Source organism: Hyperolius riggenbachi, chromosome 1, assembly GCF_040937935.1.
Source record: "Hyperolius riggenbachi isolate aHypRig1 chromosome 1, aHypRig1.pri, whole genome shotgun sequence".
NCBI classification, from domain to species: Eukaryota; Metazoa; Chordata; class Amphibia; order Anura; family Hyperoliidae; genus Hyperolius; species Hyperolius riggenbachi.
The window spans coordinates 395,255,789-395,279,615 of NC_090646.1; the positions used below are offsets into that span (position 1 = coordinate 395,255,789).

The 23,827-nt window shown below is 44.0% G+C and overlaps 1 protein-coding gene across 14 annotated transcripts in view; it reads right to left on the reverse strand.

Moving 5' to 3' along the window:
* The window catches only part of LINGO2 (leucine rich repeat and Ig domain containing 2), a 2,118,418-nt gene that overhangs the window by 546,517 nt on the left and 1,548,074 nt on the right, over positions 1-23,827 (reverse strand). Inside the window, exon 1 of one of the 14 annotated variants that reach the window (XM_068234765.1) lies at positions 20,221-20,239. The exons of the other annotated variants lie outside the window; for them this stretch is intronic. The gene's annotated coding sequence lies outside the window, so the exon portion shown is untranslated. Of the gene's footprint in view, positions 1-20,220; positions 20,240-23,827 lie in introns of those variants that run through there. 14 annotated transcript variants of the gene reach the window in all.

A 23,827-nucleotide genomic window follows, 5' to 3' on the forward strand; every position in this document is an offset into this window, starting at 1 on the left:
AACAGTAGTACACCGCTCACCCGCCACTGTATAGCATTGTGCTCTGTGTCACTGCTGACAATAGTGGTACACCGCTCACCCACCACTGTATAGCATTTCTGTACTGCCACTGTACTGCTGCCAGTCAGCGTGTACTTTAAGGATAAGTGAAATGAGGAAGAAATCCGGTGAAAGAGGGAGGGGCAAGGGAAGAGGTGTTTCCCCTGACGGTTCACGTACAGGCCACAGGGGAGCACCCAAGAAAACCCACTCAATACTGCCCATGTTGTCCAGGACAACAACCCTCACAGATCCAAAAGAACAGGACCAGATAATTACTTGGATGACCTCTCAAGCGTCCAGCAGTGGGTTAAGCAGCACCAGCACATCACGCACGAGGTCCGAGTCCTCAGCCAGTTAAAGTCTGGGCTTTCTTTGAAGACTGCACTGAGGATGTTACCATGGCGATTTGCAAGGTGTGCAAGACCTGCCTGAGCAGGGGGAAAAGTATTAACAACCTCTCCACCACCAGCATGAGCCGCCACATTCTATCCAAACATCCCACTCTGTGGGCAAACGCGGCAGGACAGGGTACCACCAGCAACACTGCCTCCCTTGGGTTCACCAGACTCACCACCAGACCCGCCTCAGCAGCAGCAGTAGCCCAGCCATTGCGTGGTTCACAACATTCACAAACATCAGACGATGCTGACACTGTCACTTTCCGGACTAGTGCTCTTGAGGTCTCCCAGTGTTCATCAAACACAACAACCAACAGCCCTTCGGTGTGCAGCGCTACGGTTGAGTTGTCTGTCTCTGAGATGTTTGAGCACAAGAGGAAATTGCCAGCAAATGACCCCCGGGCCGTGGCAGTAACAGCCAGCCAGCATAGCCAAGCTTCTGGCCTGCGAAATGCTGCCATATCGAGTGGTGGAGACAAACAGCTTCAAGGGCATGATGTCAGTGGCCATCCCACGTTACGTTGTTCCCAGCCGCTACCACTTTGCGCGCTCTGCAGTGCCTGAGTTGCATGAGCACGTGGTCAGCTAAATAACCCGAAGCTTGAAGAATGCCGTTGCCTGCAAGGTTCACCTCACCACTGACACCTGGACGAGTGCGTTCGGCCAGGGTCGATACATCTCCCTTACCGCGCACTGGGTGAACCTTGTGGAGCCTGGCAGCGATTCCTCACCTGCTACGGCGCGGGTGTTGCGCACGCCGCAAACAGCTGGATAACAACAGCAGCACCTACCTCTCTGACTCCTTCTCCTCCAACGCATCTCAAAGCTGTACCTCATCCGGAAATGCTAACCCAGCACCAGCAGCAGTAGGATCGTGGAAGCAGTGCAGCACAGCTGTTGGCATGCGTCAGCAAGCGTTGCTGAAGCTGATCTGCCTTGGGGATAAGCAGCACACAGGGGAGGAAATTTGGAGGGGAATAAAGGAACAGACGGATTTGTGGCTGGCACCGCTGGACCTGAAACCGGGCATGAAGCTAGACACCTGGCACGAACTGGCAATGTACGCAATAGAGGTGCTGGCTTGCCCGGCAGCCAGCGTTATGTCGGAACGCTGTTTCAGTGCTGCCGGAGGCATCATCACAGATCGGCGTATCCGCCTCTCCACAGAAAATGCAGACCGTCTGACTCAAATTAAAATGAATCAATCCTGGATTGGAAACGACTACGCAACACTCCTGGACCCCAACCAAGTAACATGACCGATGAACATCTGGGATGGTTTAGCATTTCCGGTCCCTGTTTATTGAACCTCTCATCTGTATTACATTTATGACTGCATGGCGGCAAAAAGCATTGCTGCTATATCCGCACGCTTTTTGTCCTCATGCAAGGCCTGGGTTGTTGTGTCTCACAAAGCGTGGCCTTCTCCTCCTGCGCCTCCTCCTGTTCCATCACGTGTGCTGCTGCTGCTGCTGCTGCTGCTGCTGCTGGGTTACCGTTGCCGGTCCCTGTTTATGGAACCTCTTATCTTTATTACATTTATGACTACATGGCGGTACAAAGCATGCTATCCGCACGCTTTTTGTCCTCATGCAAGGCCTGGGTTGTTGTGTCTCACAAAGCGTGGCCTTCTCCTCCTGCGCCTCCTCCTGTTCCATCACGTGTGCTGCTGCTGCTGCTGCTGCTGCTGGGTTACCGTTGCCGCGTGGTCCCTGTTTATGGAACCTCTTATCTTTATTACATTTATGACTACATGGCGGTACAAAGCATGCTATCCGCACGCTTTTTGTCCTCATGCAAGGCCTGGGTTGTTGTGTCTCACAAAGCGTGGCCTTCTCCTCCTGCGCCTCCTCCTGTTCCATCACGTGTGCTGCTGCTGCTGCTGCTGCTGCTGGGTTACCGTTGCCGCGTGGTCCCTGTTTATTGAACCTCTTATCTTTATTACATTTATGACTACATGGCGGTACAAAGCATGCTATCCGCACGCTTTTTGTCCTCATGCAAGGCCTGGGTTGTTGTGTCTCACAAAGCGTGGCCTTCTCCTCCTGCGCCTCCTCCTGTTCCATCACGTGTGCTGCTGCTGCTGCTGCTGCTGGGTTAGCGTTGCCGCGTGGTCCCTGTTTATTGAACCTCTTATCTTTATTACATTTATGACTACATGGCGGTACAAAGCATGCTATCCGCACGCTTTTTGTCCTCATGCAAGGCCTGGGTTGTTGTGTCTCACAAAGCGTGGCCTTCTCCTCCTGCGCCTCCTCCTGTTCCATCACGTGTGCTGCTGCTGGGTTAGCGTTGCCGCGTGGTCCCTGTTTATTGAACCACTTATCTTTATTACATTTATGACTGCATGGTGGTACAAAGCATGCTATCCGCACGCTTCTTGTCCTCATGCAAGGCCTGGGTTGTTGTGTCTCAAAGCGTGGCCTTCTCCTCCTGCGCCACCCTCCTCCTGTTCCATCACGTGTGCTGCTGCTGGGTTAGCATTACCGGTCCCTTTTCCTGGAACCTCTTATATGTATTACATTTATGACTGCATGCCGACAAAAAGCATGTTACCTGTGCAAAGAAAACAGACATTTCCCGCATTTAAAAGACAGTTTTCCCTTTGAAACTTTAAAATCGATTTTCTCAAAAACTATAAGCTCTTTTTGCTAAATTTTTTTTTCCTCTTGTACCCACTCCCAAGGTGCACATACCCTGTAAATTTGGGGTATGTAGCATGTAAGGAGGCTTTACAAACCACAAAAGTTCGGGTCCCCATTGACTTCCATTATGTTCGGAGTTCGGGTCGAACACCCGAACATCGCGGCCATGTTCGGCCTGTTCGGCCCGAACCCGAACATCTAGATGTTCGCCCAACACTACACCCACTAGGGGTGGGTCAGATTCACCATCAGTGATTACATATTAGCATTCTATTATCCCCTGTTAAGTCACAGGTTAAATATAAACATCATACATCCTCCATGCTTATAGCGGCTGCTAAATGGAGGAGACTAGAAACAAATATAATAAAAATTAAAAATACAAGTACTGAACAAATCATAATAAAACTAAAAAGTAAAAAGTCACTTTCACAGGGCACTACCCCTTGGGGTCTACCCTGGAGAAACTGATGAGAGAATACGCTCTAGACATGTTAGTTCGATTACTTCCATGATTATTTTACATACAGTTTCTTGTCAATTTCATGAGATACTTCAGCACAGTTCATTTCCTGCAACAGAATCATAGAAAGCATTTTAAATTTACTTGTTCATTCAGACCTCTTGGTGACACAGAATCAAGTCTTTTAATCCATCTAATTTCCTTCTGTAATAGCACTCGTTCTCTATCTCCCCCTCTGGGCAATGGTTCTACCTGATCTAATACTAGCCACCTCAATTGAATCACGTTATGGCCATGTTCCACAAAGTGTCTAGATACTGAGGTCTCATGTCTTTTTTCACCTTTAGCAAATCCTTTTATGTTGTTTTTATGTTCCTGGATGCGGGACTTCACCCCCCTGGTGGTTTTACCCACATAGAACAGTCAGCAGGGACATTTAAGGGCATAGACAGTATGGTCGCTTTCACAAGTATAATATCCTGTACATTTGATTTTTTCACCTGTGCGGAGATGTGGGAACCAGTCCCCTTTCATTACGGCTCCACAACAATTACATGAAAGACAAGGAAAGGTTCCGTTTTTTTTTGTTCCCTGGAATCTCGATTTCTTTTTTCTCGACAGATCCTTGTTACTCACTATTTCACCGATAGTTTTCCCTCTTTTATAGGCAAATACAGGATAATCCTTAAACAGGTGGCCACACTCTCTATCGTTTTGGATTATGGACCAGTACTTCCTTACAGCTTTGCGTACTGTGTTTGACAAGTCATTGTATTGTAATACATAGGGAATTCTCTGCTGTCTCTTTCTCCCTGATCTACTTTGGAACATTAACTGATTCCTGTCCATGGTTCTTATCTGTTCTTTGAGATTTTCTAAAATTTCTGACTTATACCCTTTTGCCTTAAATTTCTCAATTAGATGGTCTGCAGCTTTCATATAGTCTTCCTCAGATGAAGAAATTCGTCTCGCTCTGAGGAACTGACTACGTGGTATAGCTTTCTTGCAGTTGGGCTCATGGTAACTGTCTGTTCTCAATAGGCTGTTCCTATCTGTGGCCTTACTGTACAAGCTAGTGACTAGTTTGCCCTCTTTTTTACTGATCTCATTGATAAATCTATGGCTAACTTCCTCACTGTTGAACATCCGCAAGTACCTTTATTATATCTACTACCCAAAGTACACAAAAATTTAACTAAACCCCCCGGCAGACCCATTGTTGCCAGTAGAGGTTCTATATTATATCCCCTGGCACAATATGTGGATGCATCTCTGCAGAAACTTGTTATCAACATCCCCACGTGCTTGAAAGACACGAATGATTTTTTACAGAGATTGCATGAATTACAAGGCATCCCTGAGAGGGCATTGTTATGTACATTAGATATCCAAAGTTTATTTACTTCGATTCCTCACCAAGAGGGTATGAATGCAGTAGAAAATTTACTTCTTGAGACATCTATGCCTAACAGAGAGGTTTATTTTTTGCTCGACTGTTTGAAAATTATACTACGCAAAAATTACTTTAAATTTGAAGATTCCTTTTACATACAGAGACAAGGAACGAGCATGGGAAGTCCGGTGGCCCCTTCGTTCGCAAACATTTTTGTCAATAACCTGGAAAAAGATCTATTTTTGAATAACAGGAAGTACAACAAGCATATTTTTGCATATTACAGGTTTGTGGACGATATTTTTCTAATCTGGGACGGCTCAAAGGAACTATTGTCAGATTTTATGACAGAAGTTAATTCCTCTCATAACACCATTAAGTTTACGGCAGAAACATCAGAGGTATCCATTAGTTACCTAGATGTAATGATCAGTAAAAAAGAGGGCAAACTAGTCACTAGCTTGTACAGTAAGGCCACAGATAGGAACAGCCTATTGAGAACAGACAGTTACCATGAGCCCAACTGCAAGAAAGCTATACCACGTAGTCAGTTCCTCAGAGCGAGACGAATTTCTTCATCTGAGGAAGACTATATGAAAGCTGCAGACCATCTAATTGAGAAATTTAAGGCAAAAGGGTATAAGTCAGAAATTTTAGAAAATCTCAAAGAACAGATAAGAACCATGGACAGGAATCAGTTAATGTTCCAAAGTAGATCAGGGAGAAAGAGACAGCAGAGAATTCCCTATGTATTACAATACAATGACTTGTCAAACACAGTACGCAAAGCTGTAAGGAAGTACTGGTCCATAATCCAAAACGATAGAGAGTGTGGCCACCTGTTTAAGGATTATCCTGTATTTGCCTATAAAAGAGGGAAAACTATCGGTGAAATAGTGAGTAACAAGGATCTGTCGAGAAAAAAGAAATCGAGATTCCAGGGAACAAAAAAAAACGGAACCTTTCCTTGTCTTTCATGTAATTGTTGTGGAGCCGTAATGAAAGGGGACTGGTTCCCACATCCCCGCACAGGTGAAAAAATCAAATGTACAGGATATTATACTTGTGAAAGCGACCATACTGTCTATGCCCTTAAATGTCCCTGCGGACTGTTCTATGTGGGTAAAACCACCAGGGGGGTGAAGTCCCGCATCCAGGAACATAAAAACAACATAAAAGGATTTGCTAAAGGTGAAAAAAGACATGAGACCTCAGTATCTAGACACTTTGTGGAACATGGCCATAACGTGATTCAATTGAGGTGGCTAGTATTAGATCAGGTAGAACCATTGCCCAGAGGGGGAGATAGAGAACGAGTGCTATTACAGAAGGAAATTAGATGGATTAAAAGACTTGATTCTGTGTCACCAAGAGGTCTGAATGAACAAGTAAATTTAAAATGCTTTCTATGATTCTGTTGCAGGAAATGAACTGTGCTGAAGTATCTCATGAAATTGACAAGAAACTGTATGTAAAATAATCATGGAAGTAATCGAACTAACATGTCTAGAGCGTATTCTCTCATCAGTTTCTCCAGGGTAGACCCCAAGGGGTAGTGCCCTGTGAAAATGACTTTTTACTTTTTAGTTTTATTATGATTTGTTCAGTACTTGTATTTTTAATTTTTATTATATTTGTTTCTAGTCTCCTCCATTTAGCAGCCGCTATAAGCATGGAGGATGTATGATGTTTATATTTAACCTGTGACTTAACAGGGGATAATAGAATGCTAATATGTAATCACTGATGGTGAATCTGACCCACCCCTAGTGGGTGGGGTCAGTGACATAAAATGAAGGTGGAGGTAGTAGGTGGTTACACCTGATGAAGGGCGGAGCCCGAAACATGTAGTGTAACGACATGCAATAAACTGAACGCAAGTTCAAGCCTGTGGAGTGCCTCCTGGTTCTTATCTATGCAGGGAAAATAAGGGCATCTTGTCTAGATGTGTTCATTCTATAATCTAGGAAACATTTACACCTCTAGAGTAACTTGCTGGTTGCTGTCTGTGAGAATAGTTCATGAGAAGTAGATTAAACAACTGACAATAATACTAAAGGTGTGATTTAGGAGACACACTATCACATGCTGCTCTCATATGTAGTGTACGAAACTGTTGATCTACATTAGGCTTAGTGCACGTTAAAGAAAATCTGAACTGAAAATTAAAAGTCAAAATAACCATACACAAGTCATACTTACCTGCTGCTTAGTCTACTACTCAATATCTTTCTCCTCTCCTGTGCCCTGTTTGTCCACTGTGATCAATGGAATTCTCCGTCCTCCATTTTGAAAATGGCCATTACCCCATAACAGCTTCCTGGTTAGCACACAGTTAAACTGTAATATCGCCCACTTGAGCCATAGGGAAACATGGACACATCAGTTCTCCTCTCAGCTGTAACTGACAGCAACTGATATATAACTGACAGCAACTAAAATATTTCAGTTCTGACAATATGTTGTCAGAACTGGAAGGGATCATTGTCAGAAGAAAATGGTGAGCTTCTGAGAGGAACTGATGGTAAGGCAACTATGTAATGTTCATTTGAAGTTACTTCATGTATTTATTTTAAATAATTTTACTCAGTACAGGTTCCCTTTAACCTCTGACTTCAGTTTAACTGGAATTTCTATGTAAGTGTCAACTGCAGTTTGAAGCTAAGTGTTCTGTTTTTCCAAGTGTGTGCAGAACTTTTTCTTCAGCTTAAACTCAGGTTGACCTCCAGCAGCAATCTAACTCAAAGTTCCATGTACACAAAACCCTGTGCTCCCTGGCTGTCAGAGCCTCTGCTGCCCATGAACTCTCAGCTTTGTACAGCTGCTAAAGACTAGTGATAAACAAAAACAAAATTCTCCTAATTACTCCAGCCTCAGAGACAGACGTTAGAAGTGGAAAACTACAGCTTCTAGCAGCTGATACATTTAACCAGTAGCTGTGTTAATTGTTCAGTGATTTAGTAACAAACTTCTCCCCTGAAGGTGAATATAGTTTGTTAGAAGACTTGCGTTGCCAGAAACTGAAGGTACGTACACACATGCGATATCCGTCAGCTGAAATGGCCAATAACGACCGTTTCAGCTGCCGATCATTATGTGTGTACAGTGGAAGCTGATCACACTTGCTCAAGCATTGGGCATCGTTAAGAATCCATCCTGTCAGATGCTTAATGACTCCTGATACCCGAGCATGACCAATCACAATGCTATTTTCAACCTCCTTGACCGATTGAAGCCACTCCGTCGTTCTCTATTTGTCGTCCCTCTTCCCTCCTCCATAGCAACGGAACACATGGCTAGCATCAAGGCTAGGCATGTGTCTGTGCAGCATTACTTACACATGGGTGCACCAGGTGCCAGGCTAGGTGAGGTTGTCAGGTAGGGAGGACAGCGGGGGGGGGCAGCGGCTATACGTCTACATAGGACGACCTTCTCAGCTATATTAAAATGTATAGCTGAAAAGCATCTTTAAATTTTAGCTCCAAGGCTCTCCATTCTTTAACAGACCAATGGGGGTCAGGAGGATCCATATTGGTCTGTTAAAAAAACAATTGGGAGCCTTGGAGCCAACATTTAAAGATGTTTTTCAGCTATACACTTTAGTATAGCTGAGAAGCTTGTCCTATGCGGACTATAGCCGGTGATAGGTGAGGAGGCGGGGAGGACAGCGGAAGACAGCGGCTATGCGTCCTAAAGGATGCATTCTCAGCTATACTAATTAGTATAGCTGCGCGGGGGGCATCGTGTGTGGCGTCGAGGTGGCGGAGATCTTCAATCAAGTTAATGAAGATCGTAAGATTAGAGGATATTGGCGTGGGACATTTCCGAGGATATTGGCGTGGGAACTTTTTTTTAAAGGTACAGGTAAGTATTTATGGTTAAATTAGAATAATAAAATACTTTTTTCGTGTTTGTGTTTTTATTTCATTTAACCCTTTGTGCAAATGGGTAAGGGTTGCTTTGTACCCCTATACTCATTTCTCTTAGGGGGGGCGGGCATTTGGGGGTCCCCTTCTTAAAGGGGACTCCCAGATGCCACCATTAACCCCCCCCCCCAGGAAGTCATCGCCCACACCTCCTCCTGGGGCACTGGAGGTGTGGAAGAGCCCCTTGTCCATGGATTGGACTAGGGCTCCGGGGGAAAGGGAAAGGCTTGGCTGTCCCTCTCCCCCGGAGCCCCCCATACCATGGACCATGCAGGCTGGTATAGATTAGGGTGCAAAGCCCCAGTGGGCCGGGGATCCACATTCTGGCTATCCCAGCCTGCATGGAAGGCAAGGGGCTACAGAGGCTCGGGAAGGGGGGACCCCGTGTCAATTTTTTTCTTTAATTTCCCACTATCTGAACATAAAAAATAAAATACAATGTTTCTTTTTTTTCTTTAAAATATTGTTTCCCACTATCTTTTTAACATATCCTGCAAATTTGGTGTTGCTAGGATGTAAGGGGCCTGCGCTATTAACTGAAAAAGTCGGCAGGAATTGTTTCACTAAGAACTGCCATAAATGTATACTTTTTCCTTTGAAATTTTAAATTCTCAAAAACTATAAGGTCTTTTTGAAAAAAAATGTATACTCTTGTTCCCACTGTTCTTCTTAACATATCTGGCAAATTTGGTGTTCCTACCATGTAAGGGGGCTTTGCTATTAACTGCTAAAGTCAGCGGGTTTTGGCAGCATTTTAATCACGAATACTTTTTTGTTTGAAATTTTAAAATCAATTTTTTTCAAAAACTAAAAGTTCTTTTTGAATTTTTTTGTTGTTGTAGCCACATCTCCTTTCACTCCTTTATTCCATGCAATTTTGGTGATTGTAGCATGTACAGGGGGCTTTGCTATAGCTAAAACGATTTTCTGTGCTCACGGCCGTGAATTTCCGTGATTGCCTCATTCACGGGAAAAATCTGGGTCGAATTCATGAGTCCATTTCAAATCCGGAAGTTAATCACGCCATTTCCGGATTTTCTTTTATCAACCTGGTTGATTCAACCACAGCCGAATAGTCGAATCCGTGAATGGGTGGTATCCGAGCATCACCGCCGACAGGTTCGATCTGATTTTCAATCATTTTTCTGATCGATTTCTCATAGAAGTGAATGGAAATCGTTCAGAAAAACGATTAGAAAATCGATGATAAAATCAATCGGAAAATCGATCTTCAAAAAAATCTAATCGTGTATTTCCAGCATAACGTCTGTAGTTTGTAACTTACTGCTGCAGGGCATCTTCACATACAATTAAGCAGGGAGGGGTGTTTACCAAACAAACTATAAATTATAAAGCTGCACCTGCAATAAAATAAGAAGGGCAAACTAAACTAAAGCCGAAACCAAATTACAGTAAAACAAAGTTAAACAAAAGCCAGAAGCATTAACTCCATCGCTATCTAATGCACAGAGAGCCAAAGCTCTAGTTCACCAACAGAGACCATCCTGGATGTTTCAATGACATACCCAAAAGCAAAATCTATTTTTTGAACCTCGTACTTTTTCCCTGAAGAGGTTCATTATTTTAGTCTAAGCCCTGTTATTGCTGAGTGCATACTTTGAATAATCCATGAGAACCTGCTTGACAATTCATTAGAGCCAGCTTGCTTGTACTTTTTTCTTCTTCAAATTAAAGCCCATTTACTGTATGACTTCCCTTAGTACTAAATGATGAAACAGTGTCATGATTTGAGAGTCAGACTGCTTATGTTGTGGCCAATGTTACAGCAAATGTCCTACACATGCTTCTCTCAGCATGCCTTCACATTATAATTTATGCCTTGGGGCGCAGTATAAAGAAGAATACAATATACTTCACCCATGTGCAAAAATGTACTTAGGCGTAGCAAACGACTCTCCAGATGTTGTATTCCTATAGTTCTCTGTTTTCAGACTGTAGAATCAGGGCAGTATTTTAAATAAAGCAGTCTTATCTCAGTTGGCCCTGGCAGTTTTTATATAAAACCTTTTTTTCGCCCTCCTGGGTTTTTTCATCGTTAGCAAATGTAAATACGACACTATGCCACTTCTCCCTCATTTTTTATATTTCAATACAGTCATTGCCTTTGTTATGTGAGTCATTAATATCTATAACAGTGCATGAGTCTGAGCAGGTTGCAGCACTTCTCCATACAGTATATGTCAACAGCACGGCTGAACGGGGGTCCCTTACCCCCCAAATCCCTTCCGTGGTGCCTGGGGATCTCTTCCTGGTGAGGCAGGGCTAATGGCCGCAGCCCTGCCTCATGCGGGTCTGTCAGCGTGTATCTCCACCTCTCCCCCGCCCCTCTCAGTCTTCCTTCACTGAGAGGGGCGGGGGAGAGGCGGCAATGCGCTGCTGATAGACGGCGCTGAGAGGCAGGGCTGCAGCCATTAGTCCTGCCTCCAGCAGCAGCAAAATCTACGACCGCGGAATAGCGGTGTTTATAAGCTCTGAAGTGAGATTTATTCTCGCTTCAGAGTCTCTTTAAGCCTTTGAATTCTGTTTTACTTAAAAAAATGTGTTAGTATATTATATGCTGTAAAAAACCTTTTAGAGCAAAGAAGAAATGCTGGGTTTCATTCCACTTTAACCAATCTGTGCTGTTGACATATACTGTATGGAGAAGTGCTGCAACCTGCTCAGACTCATGCACTGTTGTAGATATTAATGACTCACATAACAAAGGCAATGGCTGTATGAAATATAAAAAATGAGGGAGAAGTGGCATAGTGTCGTATTTACATTTGCTAACGATGAAAAAACCCAGGAGGGCGAAATAAGGTTTTATATAAAAACTGCCAGGGCCAACTGAGATAAGACTGCTTTATTTAAAATACTGCCCTGATTCTACAGTCTGAAAACAGAGACCTATAGGAATACAACATTTCGAGAGTCGTTTGTGCATGTGTGCCCCTGCTAAAACGCCGCTATCCCGCGGCTGAATGGGGGTCCCTTACCCCCCAAATCCCCCCTTGCAAAATCTACAACCAACTTGGTCGTAGATTTTGCTGCTGCTGGAGGCAGGGCTAACGGCTGAAGCCCTGCCTCACAGCGCGTCTATCAGCGGCGCATCGCCGCCTCTCCCCCGCCCCTCTCAGTGAAGGAAGACTGAGAGGGGCGGGGGAGAGGCGGAGATACGCGCTGACAGACGCGTATGAGTGCAGGGTTGCTGCCATTAGCCCTGCCTCACCAGGAAGAGATCCCCGGGCACCACGGAGGGGATTTGGGAGGTAAGGGACCCCCGTTCAGCCGTGGGATAGCAGCGTTTTGGCAGGGGCACACATGCCCCTGCTGAAGATAAGAGCTGAAACGAGTTTTATTCTCGCTTCAGACTCTCTTTAAATCACAGGACTGACTTTTTCTCCTGCAGGGACAGCCGCATCCGAACTGGTGATAACCTTATCTTGTGTTTACATTCACTTGATACAATTAAGTAAACATTCTCTGACTGTGCACTGTGTGCAGAAACTTCTGCTAATGAGTCCTGAACTGAAACACTGCTCAGAACCCATTGCTGGGTGCATTTACAATAGAAATACAACAGTTATGAATAAAATGCACCAGCAGCTTTCAAAGTAAATAAACTGAACTCTGGGAACTTATAATTTCTAAATGAATAATAATACTTGTGCACAAAAGCAAATATGATAATTGTATGGGTTATAAAAAGTAGGAAAACACATTTTTATTAAATATTTTGTCAGAGTTTAAAACCGCTTTAAGAAATAATGGGGCCGTAGGCAAAGTAGTAGATTTGGGGCCCCCTTCTGTTTTTTTTTGGTAAGCTGAAGTGGAGAGAGGTCAGAGATGGCGGCTGGTTGGTCCCTTGACACCCGCTAGGCCCTGGGGTGGATGATCCTGCTCTGGTGAACAGCTCAGACCCCACACACACCCTTTACCTGCTGCTGACTCATCCTCTTTGTGGCCGGCACCACAGCTAAAGCTCAACAAAGTCTAAAGCAAGATTCACTCATATCTTTCAGTTTTATGTGCACATTTTTTTGCGTGTGTTTGCTGCACAGCATGGGCCATATGCAATTCACTTTTTCTGCTTAGTTTTCTCCAAGTTGATATGTTCACATCTTGTCAATAAAATGCCTTTTAAACCCCCAGCAAGCAAGAAAATACAAAAAATCATTTTGATAGTACTTTTCTTTACCCCTTTTGGTACTTTTTCAATCATAAAATTATGAAAAGTTATTTTAAAGAGAAGATGAAAAATGATCACCTAGGAGAAAATGTTGGAGAACAAGTGAATTGCATATGGGCCCATGTGTGTTTGTTTTGCAGAAAACGTACATGCTTTTTCCCAGCAGCTAATGCAATTGAGAGAGAAAAAAGCACAATGTGCAGAATTATGCTGCAAGATGTTTTTTTTTTCTGCACATGAAAAACACACACAAGTGTGAAATAGTCAATTATTTACCCTCCTTGCCGGTCTAAAAAATCCGGCAAGGAGGCAGCGCCGCACTTTTTTTTTTTTTTGATAGCCCCCCACCCACTCCGATCACCTTCGGCGATCAGAGTATGCAGGAAATCCCGTTGAGAACGGGATTTCCTGCAGGGCTTCCCCGGTCGCCATGGCTACGGGGCGGGATGACGTCACCGATGTCATGGACGTCGGGACGTCACAGGGAATCCCGATCCGCCACTCAGCGCTGCCTGGCACTGATTGGCCAGGCTGCGCAGGGGTCTGCAGCGGGGGGGGGGGGGGGTGCGGCTCGGCGCGACGGGTAGCAGCGAATTGGCGGCGAGCGGCGGCGATCGCATACTACACGCAGCTAGCAAAGTGCTAGCTGCGTGTAGGGAAAAAAATTATGCAAATCGGCCCAGCGGGGCCTGAGAAATCCTCCTGCGCAGGTTACCCCGAGCTGAGCTCGGGATTACCGGCAAGGAGGTTAAAGAAAACCTGAACTGAAAATTAAAAGTCAAAATAAACATACACTCGTCATACTTACCTTCCATGTAGTCTACTCCTCAATCTCTTTCTCCTCTCCCGCATCCTGTTTGTTCACTGTGATCAAGGGAATTCTCCGTCCTCCATTTTGAAAATGGCCATTACCCCATAACAGCTTCCTGATCAGCACACTGTTAAACTGTAACATCGTCCACTTGAGCCATAGGAAAACATGAACATTACCGTCACATCAGTTGTCCACTCAGCTATAACTGACAGCAACTGATATATAACTGACAGCAAGTGAGATATTTCAGTTCTGACAAAATGTTGTCAGAACTGGAAGGGATCATTTTCAGAAGAAAATGAGAGGAACTGATGGCAAGGTAACTATTTAATGTTCATTTGAAGTTACCTCATGTGTTTATTTTAAATAATTGTACTCAGTACAGGTTCCCTTTAACATGAGTTTGAAGGACAACTGTAACAAGAGGTATATGGAGGCTGCCATATTTATTTAATTTTTAGTAATACCAGTTGCCTGGCTATCCTGCTGATCCTCTGCCTCTAATACTTTCAGCAATAGACTCTGAACAGCCATGCAGCAGATCAGGTGTTTCTGACATTATTTTCAGATCTGACAAGATTAGCTGCATCATAAACAAACCGAATGGGAGTACAGGTAATATTTGTTCACAAACTATGTCCCAACAAGGGACCTAACCTATAAGTACAAAATAAGTGACGTGAGGAGTCACCGGTCAATCAGCTGGATTGTAGTCTTGTCTAGACTACAATCCAGCTGATTGACCGGTGACTCCTCACGTCACCTATTTTGTACATATAGGTAAGATTAGCTGCATGCATGTTTCTGGTGTTATTCAGACAGAACTGCAGCCAAACAGATCAGCAGGGCTGCCAGGTAACCGGTATTGTTTAACAAGGAAATAATATGGCAACTTCCATATTCCTCCCACTTCAGTTGTCCTTTAAATTTGCTTTTCTGTGCAGAAAACAAAGACAAAAACAGATAGGTGTGACTCCTGCCTTATTCTTTATGTCCATTTTCTCCCCCCTCCTCTGCATGTAATTAAGTGCTTTACCTTTACCACACCCTCCCCAGTGTGCTTATAAAAGCTGTGTGTACCTCTCATCACCTTGATATGTCTACAATAAAAAACCATGGGCCGTATACATTAACTGGGGTTTACTATTACTTACGCCAACTATGTAGTGCTTGTTGTGCAATTAGCGCAACCAGCATTACTTAGGTAAAGCTCACGTTGCCAGGGTAACTAGCACTGTTTAAATAATGTAATGCATGTTACACTAGCAACACACACTATATAGTCAACGTAAGTAACTGTAAAATTGCTGTGTCCCCTTGCAGACAGCAACTGAAGTTTAGTGAATTCCGCTTCATTTCTCACTGCTTTTTATTTGTAGGACAACTATAGTAAAAAAAAGTAAGCAGTTTCAAATCTAACAGAACCAACAAGTTTTGGACTAGTCCATCTCCTCATGTGTGATTCTCAGGGTTGTCTTTGTTTTCAAAAGCATTTCCTGAATGGCAGTTTTTATCTGACAAAATAGTAAGATATTAGTCATCTTCCCTACTCACTTGCACACTATTTTGACAGTTAGATGTAGCAGCTGCCATTCAGGAAATGCTTTTGAAAACAAAGAAAATCCTGAGGATTTCCTATGAGGAAACAGACTAGTAGGTTGCTGCTCGCATTAAACTGATCCTAAACCCTACTCTCGAACTAACCCTCCGACTCCCTCTAAACTTAACTCTAACCCTCCTACTCCCTTTAAACGTAACACTAACCCTCCTGCTCCCACTACACCTAACACTACCCCTCCTCCTACCTCTACTTATTGCTTCACCTATAACTTCCTCCTGCTACACCTAACACTAACCTTCCTACTCAGGGGTGTCTCAAGCCATTTTGTAACTCCAGGCCAGAAAACCTGTAGAGCCCCCGCCCCCCTCCTTGGCACCTCCAATGAGAATAATCGTAATGCGTCAGCATTTCACCAGAAAACAATCTTAATGCAGCAACGTTTCATCAGAAAATACACGTATTGCGGCACTGTTTCACCAGAAAATAACCGTACTGCAACAGCGTTTTACCAGAAAATATACGTATTGTGGCAGTGTTTCACCAGAAAATAATCGTAATGTGGGAAACATTTCAACAGAAAACAAACAGTGGTTCACCAGAATATAAACGTATCGCGGCAGCGTTTCACCAGAAAACAATGATAATGCGACAACGGTTCACCAGAAAATACACGTATTGCTGGACTGTTTCACCAGAAAATATCCGTACTGCAACAGGGGTTTACCAGAAAATACACGTATTGCAGCACTGTTTCACCAGAAAATACACACTGTACATACACACACTATACATACACACACACCCACTGTACATACACTATACATACACACATGCACACACTGTACATACACTATACATACACACATGCACACACTGTACACACACACACACTGTACATACACACATGCACACACATACTGTACATACACACATGCACACACTGGACATACATTCATACACACACACTGTACATACATGCATGCACACACTATACACACACACACTACATGCATGCACACACTGTACACACACACACTGTACATACACGCATGCACACACTACACACTGTACATACACACTGTACATACACGCATGCACACACTATACACACAAACACTGTACATACACACACTACATGCATGCACACACTGTACACACACACTGTACATACATGCATGCACACACTTCACACTGTACATACACACTGTACATACACACATGCACACACTATACACACACACACACACACACACACCCTATACACACACACATGCACACACTGTACATACACGCATGCACACACTATACACACTGTACATACAAGTATGCACACATAGTACATACACACATGCATAAATGCACACTGTACATACACACATTGTACACATACATACAGACTGTACATACACTGTATATATGTATATAAACAGACACTGACTTTACACACGAACGGACACACACACTATTGTCACAGGAGCCCTAGTGGTCAGACCGCAAATTGCCTTCCAATCGGTTTCAGCACACAGACCATGCAAGCTGTGGGCGTGATCTTTGTGCAGAAACCGACGGAAATTTGGGCAGCAGCCCGACCAGAAGGGAGCCTGTGGGGTTACCGAAATACAAAATACACACTAATTCAGGGTATAACTGCCACCACCTCTGTTGTCTGAGACAGAGGAACTCACTAACTGGCTATTCCTCGACCTGCAAAATAAAACAGTTAAAACATGCTGTATCCTGTCTAGATATCAGTAATAGTAGTGACTCCTCAGAGACCTGAGTTCAGTTTCTGTGTATGCTGAATAATAAGGTAGCAGAACAGTGAATGACTTTAAAAAAAGCCTTTTATTCACGGGCAATATAAATAATTAATATATACAGACCATTATTAAAATCAACAATTAAATCAACAAGAAAAAATACTTAGTTTCATGGAAATATGTCCTTTTGTGGGAAGAATCATAAAGTCCTTGGTAAAATCCTTTGTTTCAGCTCAATTTAAAATCCAAGCAAAATGGTTTTAAGTTCTGCAAAGTTCTTTGTTTCAGAGCAAAATTCAAAGTTCAGCAAGATGGCCGCCAACCATGTGTCCTCTGGCTGTCAGCAGACCATTCTCATATAGATAGAATGTGGAGGACTGAGTTGCCCGGGCAGCTCATTTCTTTTAATTGAGCTGAGTTCAGAGGCGGACTTCCAGAGTCGGCCCCTGGGCCGGATTATGGTAATCACATCTGGGCAGGGGCTTTCACCAGCCCCATAACCCTGACATTTTCTCTAGACCGACCTACGCGGCTGGCACACAAATAATAATTACATATTATCGATCCCCAGAACCTACCGATTAATATGATACCTTGGATGCGGGTGCTAGGGGGTATGGTTACCGAGGGGCCCATAACTCCTTAACCGAAGGAGGTATGATTATGATTTGTATACTGAGACGGTGGTACAATTTCAACGGATCCGAATACACTCCTCCCACCTCTGGGTGATACTCGGTTTTCCTTTAATAAGCAGAAATCATAATTCAAATGCTTCATCATTTTAACTCCTGGAGACAGTTTGTCTGGTGAGCAGGAGGAAGCCCCATTTGCTAGTCAATTCACATTGAGGTGTGAGCTGTGGGCTCATCCTGTCTTCCCCAAAGGCAGGACACTGGCCTTGTGGTTCTTAATTAGCATCTGAGTGAGATCAGCTTGGTCAAACTGAGTTTTACACCTCTGGCTAAATTAGCAAGTCACAGGGCCAGTTTCCATGAAAAGACTCTGCTAACTATCTCCTATGAAGACAGCAGAGACCCCCCAGGCTGGACTGCCTGGTATCCACAGACATGTGATTCTGATTTGGCAGCGCAACGACAATCGAGGCAGGAAACCGATTGCGGTTGCGTTTTCGTTTCTCACGGCTGTTCCGTGACAACTATACACAACACACAGACACACATACACACACACACATACACACCCACACCTAAGAAGGAAGGAAAAAAACACATGTTCACCACCCTTTGTAGCTGTCTTTGGCTGAAGCTGCAGGACCACAAGACTGGAGGGGGAGGGTGGACCTGTGCAGTGTAGCACAGCCGGCGGTGGCACTGGTCCCTGGTGCATGTGACAGATGGGTGGCGGAGTTAAGGGCAGTGGCAGCACGCGTATAAACAAACTAGCATGCGACCGCTCGCTCTGCACTGAGAAGGAGAGGGGGCGGACCAGTAGGCAGTGGCTCCGCATGTATAGCTAACTAGCGTGCGGCCGCTCGCTCTGCACTGAGATGGAGAGGGGGCGGACCAGTAGGCAGCGGCACCGCACGTGTAGCTAACTAGCGTGCGGCTGCTCGCTCTGAAGGGGGGCGGACCAGTAGGCGGCACAGGCTGAGCTGCCTGTCACAGCCAGCCCGCCGCCGACCTGATAGCAAAAAAAAATTAAAAATAAACACACACACTGCGGCAAAAGGGCGCCCACGGCCACCCACGGTGCCCCAGGCCAAAATGTATAGTTGCCTGGTGACAGAGACGGCTGTGTTCCTACTTATACACCTTACAGTATACTTCCAGGGCTGGTTCTAGACTTTTTGCTGCCTGAGGCAAACTTGTGAGGATGCCTTGCTTCTAGAATTGGAATGATTGCACAACACCCGACAATTTGCACTGCAGATCATAGCTGCGGTGAACCACCAAAAAACACCCTCAGTATAGGTAGGTAGCCAGTTATAGGTGCCCCCAGTGTTTGTAGCTAGGTACAGTTGCCCCAGTGTAGGTTAGCCAGGTACAGTTGCCCCCAGTATAGGTTGGCCAGGCACTCTGTTCACTTTCTGTTTCTGCCAGGTGCTGCCCCCACACTTCTTCCGCCTGAGGAAGTCACCTCACTTGGCATTTCCTTCTACTACTTAATGATGAAAGATGTCCCCTTGCCGATCGTATTACCATTGCATCACCACTTTCCAGTCTATTGCCAAGTGTGCAGATTCTAAGCACCCCTATTCACCTTAAAGTGGATCCGAGATGAACTTTTACTCATTGCATAATTATGTCCCTTTCCTATAGTTTATAGGGCATTCCTCAAGCCAAATACTTTTTTGTTTTTGTTTTAATTGTTTAATTCCCTATAAACTAAAAAAGCCATGCTCACAGCCCTCAGAGTGCCAAGGCACTTTCAGACAATAGCAAGGGCTTACAGGAGTTCAGTCTGGGCAGGAGGAGGGGGAGGTGCTACTAGCCATTGATTTCAAAGGCAGAGGGGAGGAGGGAGGAGGAGAGGGGACTGAATTAAGGGCTGGTTCACACGGGCGTCTGCTGAGCTTTTGCTTGGCATTGCGTTCAAACGCCAGCGTTTAAACGCCAGCGTTTAAAAGCTAGCTTTTGAAAAGCGTTCAAGGCTAGCAGTTCTGGTCTCTGCTATTGTTTCCTCGCGTTTACTGCCTCTGAAAGCAGCACGTTGCTTTTGAGACTAGACGCAACGCTGGGATCTACTGCCAGGCTTTCATGAAAGCCTGCAAAAGCCAGCTCTAAACGCTCCCATTCACTTGCATGGGATGGCAGTAGATCCCAAAAAACGCTGCGTCTGAAACGCTGCGTTAAACGCCACAAAAACGCCCGTCTGAACCAGCCCTTACACACAAGAAATCTGATACCATCTCCAGCACTTAGCCTGTGACAATATGACAAAAAGAACATGGCTGCCCCCATTGTATCACAGGAATAAATAATCATACACTTTTTAAACTTTTGCAGCTAGATATGCTGTGTAAACTATCTAAACTTTAGATAAGATATATAGACTATAGTTACTTGTTATAGTTAGTGTTTCATCTCGGATCCGCTTTAATGCCGAGGATGCCACATGCTGCCGGTGCCAGACATAAACGCTACAGGTCCATATGTACTGCATACATTCAGTGAACTAAATAAGGATTTTTTTTTATTACTTATTTTCATGTGTTTTTTTTTTTTTTTTTTTAGCACCACCCCTTGACAAAGGAGTCATATCTACTCATAAAACATGGCACTGTTAATGCACTACATAAATAAATCATGTAATGAATTAAATTAAATCATGAATTACTATTACAGAGTTGCATTGGTGACATTTTGTTCCAGCTGATGTAGATAACACCATTCATCTTACAGCCAGCGTACATGAGTGTTATAGGCATCACTATAGAGCACCAGCTCTTTCCTACACATCATGTTATAGCAGCTTTGTTTAGCTCAGCATAAAACAAAACATTACTGAAGTGATGGGGTCACTTGGGTGCACATAAAAAGGCATTAATTAATACTCTCCAGGCACAAATAACTTGGTAAGAAGACATATGTTCAAATTCTGCAGGCATGGGTGGTTCATGAAATGGGATATACTAGTAAGCGACAGCGTCATGAAATTTCCTAATACTAGATTGTGCATGTCTTTAATGCTGAAAAAATATCGGCAAATTCAATTGCTAAATGCCTTTCAGATCATCAGTGTTTAAAGGACACAGAGTTGAAAATAAACTAACAAAATAAACAATTGTATCAATCCTCCTTCTCCTAAAATGACTTTTTAAGATATTCCACAGTTTTGTTTTATATTTAAATCTACTTTTTGAATGTTTACTGTTTTATTGTTTTTGCTCAATGTCACATTCATTGAAGTATGCCAGAGCTAAAAATCTATGAACAATTGACCCTTTTTATCTCTTTCCTGCTCTCAGAAGCCATTTTCTGCTAGGAAGGAGTTTCATAGTTGTAATTTCTTATCAGTGAGGGTCACACGGTAGTCTGACCCAGTCCTGACTCAGACAGGAACTGACACTTACATACCTGATGTTTAACTCTTTCAAGCAGAGAAAGAACAAAAGGAACACGGCATAGTTATTTGTGTGGTAGGCACTGTACATACACATGTCTATCTCACCATGTCACATGTCACCTCGGGTATGCTTTAAAGCAAACCTGAAGCGACAACAAAACTTATGATATAATGAATTGTATTTGCATTACGGATAAGGAATAGAAGATTTGTAGCAAATAAAAGAGTCTCATATTTTTATTTTCAGTTACATAGCTTTTTTTATTTTAATAACATTGCATCATACTGTCACAGTTGCAGTTTTAAAACCACACTCTGTGTTTTAAAATGTAAAACAAAGCAGAGCTAATGGCCCTTTTCACTTTCCTGCAGTAAAATCTCAAGCTATCTCTCACTGTTTCTTGGCTGTGTAAGTGCTTCAGGAACAGGACTGTATTCGACCCAGTGGGTCGAATAGCTCAGAGACGCTCTTTTGCATAGATACCAACTGAAGTTATTTAACTCTTCCTTTACTTGAAAACAATATGAGACTATTTCCTTTGCTACTAATGTTCTATTTCTTAGCTGTACTGCACATAGAATTTATTATGTCATAAGTTTATTTTTGCTTAAAGGAGTTATCAGGGCATATAAAGTAAACTGAGTGGTACTTACCGGGGGCTTCCTCCAGCCCCAAGCTCCCAGGACCTCCCTCGCCGCAGCTCTGCCTTCGGCCGTTTGCTGGAGCTCCGACCCGGTCCCCGGCGATGACGTCAGAGCGACCTGGAGGTCGCTCTGTACTGCGCCTGCACAATCGGCGCTGTCAATCACCGCCACGTGGGCCGGAACGGACTGCGCCTGCACAGTCCGCCGCAGCACAGTAGTTCTGCGCCTGCGCAGTCCGCCCTGGCCCACGGGGCGGTGATTGACAGCGCCGATCGCGCAGGCGCAGTACAGAGCGACCTCCAGGTCGCTCTGACGTCATCGCCGGGGACCGGATCGGAGCTCCGGCAAACGGCTGAAGGCAGAGCTGCGGCGAGGGAGGTCCTGGGAGCTTGGGGCTGGAGGAAGCCCCCGGTAAGTACCACTTTATATGCCCTGATAACTCCTTTAAAGTTTGCTTTAAGTTATGTACATGCTTTATGTTTCTGTTGCCTGAAATGATTGTTTGTGATTGTCTTAGGTGACAGTGTAGTATGTACACAGGTGCCACCCAGTGTAAATGGACTCTTCGGGCCCATTCACACTAGAAGCGCTTTTCTGAGCATTTTGTAATTGCGTTTTTAAAAATTGCTTCCATTCACTTTCAGTAAAATCGCTGTATAAATTGCGGAAAAATCACAGCGATTTTTCCAGGATTCATACCACGATTTTAATGAAAGTCAATGGGAGCGACTTAAAAAACGCTAATCAATCGCAAAACGCTCAGAAACGCTTTTTTAGTGTAAATGGGCCCTTCCTTAGCAATCCACTGAGTTGTATAATACCAGGAGGCCCGCTCATTGTGGTTCTTGCAGTGAGACAACTCCTGTTCTTTCCCACCACTCTCCAATGAACAGAACAGGTTCCATGGCACAAAACAGGCACCTCAGCAGGATGCCAAAGAGAACATCTGTGCAGTGATCCTGCCTAAGCCGTCACTTGCAGTAATCAAGAAAGATGAAAAGAGGGTAGTTTCTCTGTGATAACTTAAAACATGCTGTTATCTGATTTTATGCTAGCGTCTGTAAACCATCTGTACTAAAAATCTAGCAAGTTAGTCCTTATATTTTATTAAAATAAAATCCATATCCACGAAAGGTGTGGTTTTTCTGTACAATTCATTTGTGAAAACGTTTGGCTTTGCAGGATTTAGTTAGTCATTAGCACTTCATCTCAATGACTTGAGATGTGGTGGCAGTTTACCATTTAACGCTCACAGTGATTGTATGTGTATGGGCATCTCCCCTGTTCTTCTTGTTTAACCGAATGTCAGCTGGCTGGTATATAGATTGTAGCCCCGGATGTTGGGAGATCTATGTGCAATTAGCAGAGGGGTGATGCAGACGGACCAGGGCTAGTGTAACAGTGCAGTGCTATTATACTCACTTTTTGTATACATATGATATAATATACGAATCTATGGCCTGTAAACCTGTGTATAGTATTTCAGTCTGAGTGAAGTGCGGTGAAGGGAATAAGCCAGTTACACACTGGGCCCACATTGCATATTGAAATGGGAAAAAAATGATTATTTTTAGTGAAAAATTGTGTAACCAAACAAAATACCTTTGTGCCATTTCCAGTTATGAGGAGGACCATAAAGAATTCTGAAGCAAAAGTCAATTTTATTCTTTACTCTGCTGCAGCAGACACAAAGAAATGCTAGAAAAACACACCATATTGTAAACTTAAAGGGGCCCTGAGCAGTACTGTAAATCAAAACTTTCACTTACCTGGGGCTTCCTCCAGCCCACCGTAGACCGCGAGGTCACCTGGCGTCCTCCTGGCTCTTCTGCGGGTCCAAACATAGCGCTTGCCACTTTTCTGTTTAGCCACATCATCACTAAGGGGTTTTTCCCCTTATGCTCCAGAGCAATTTTCACCTTTCAGAGCTCCTCGCATTCATTTGCCAATAACTTTATC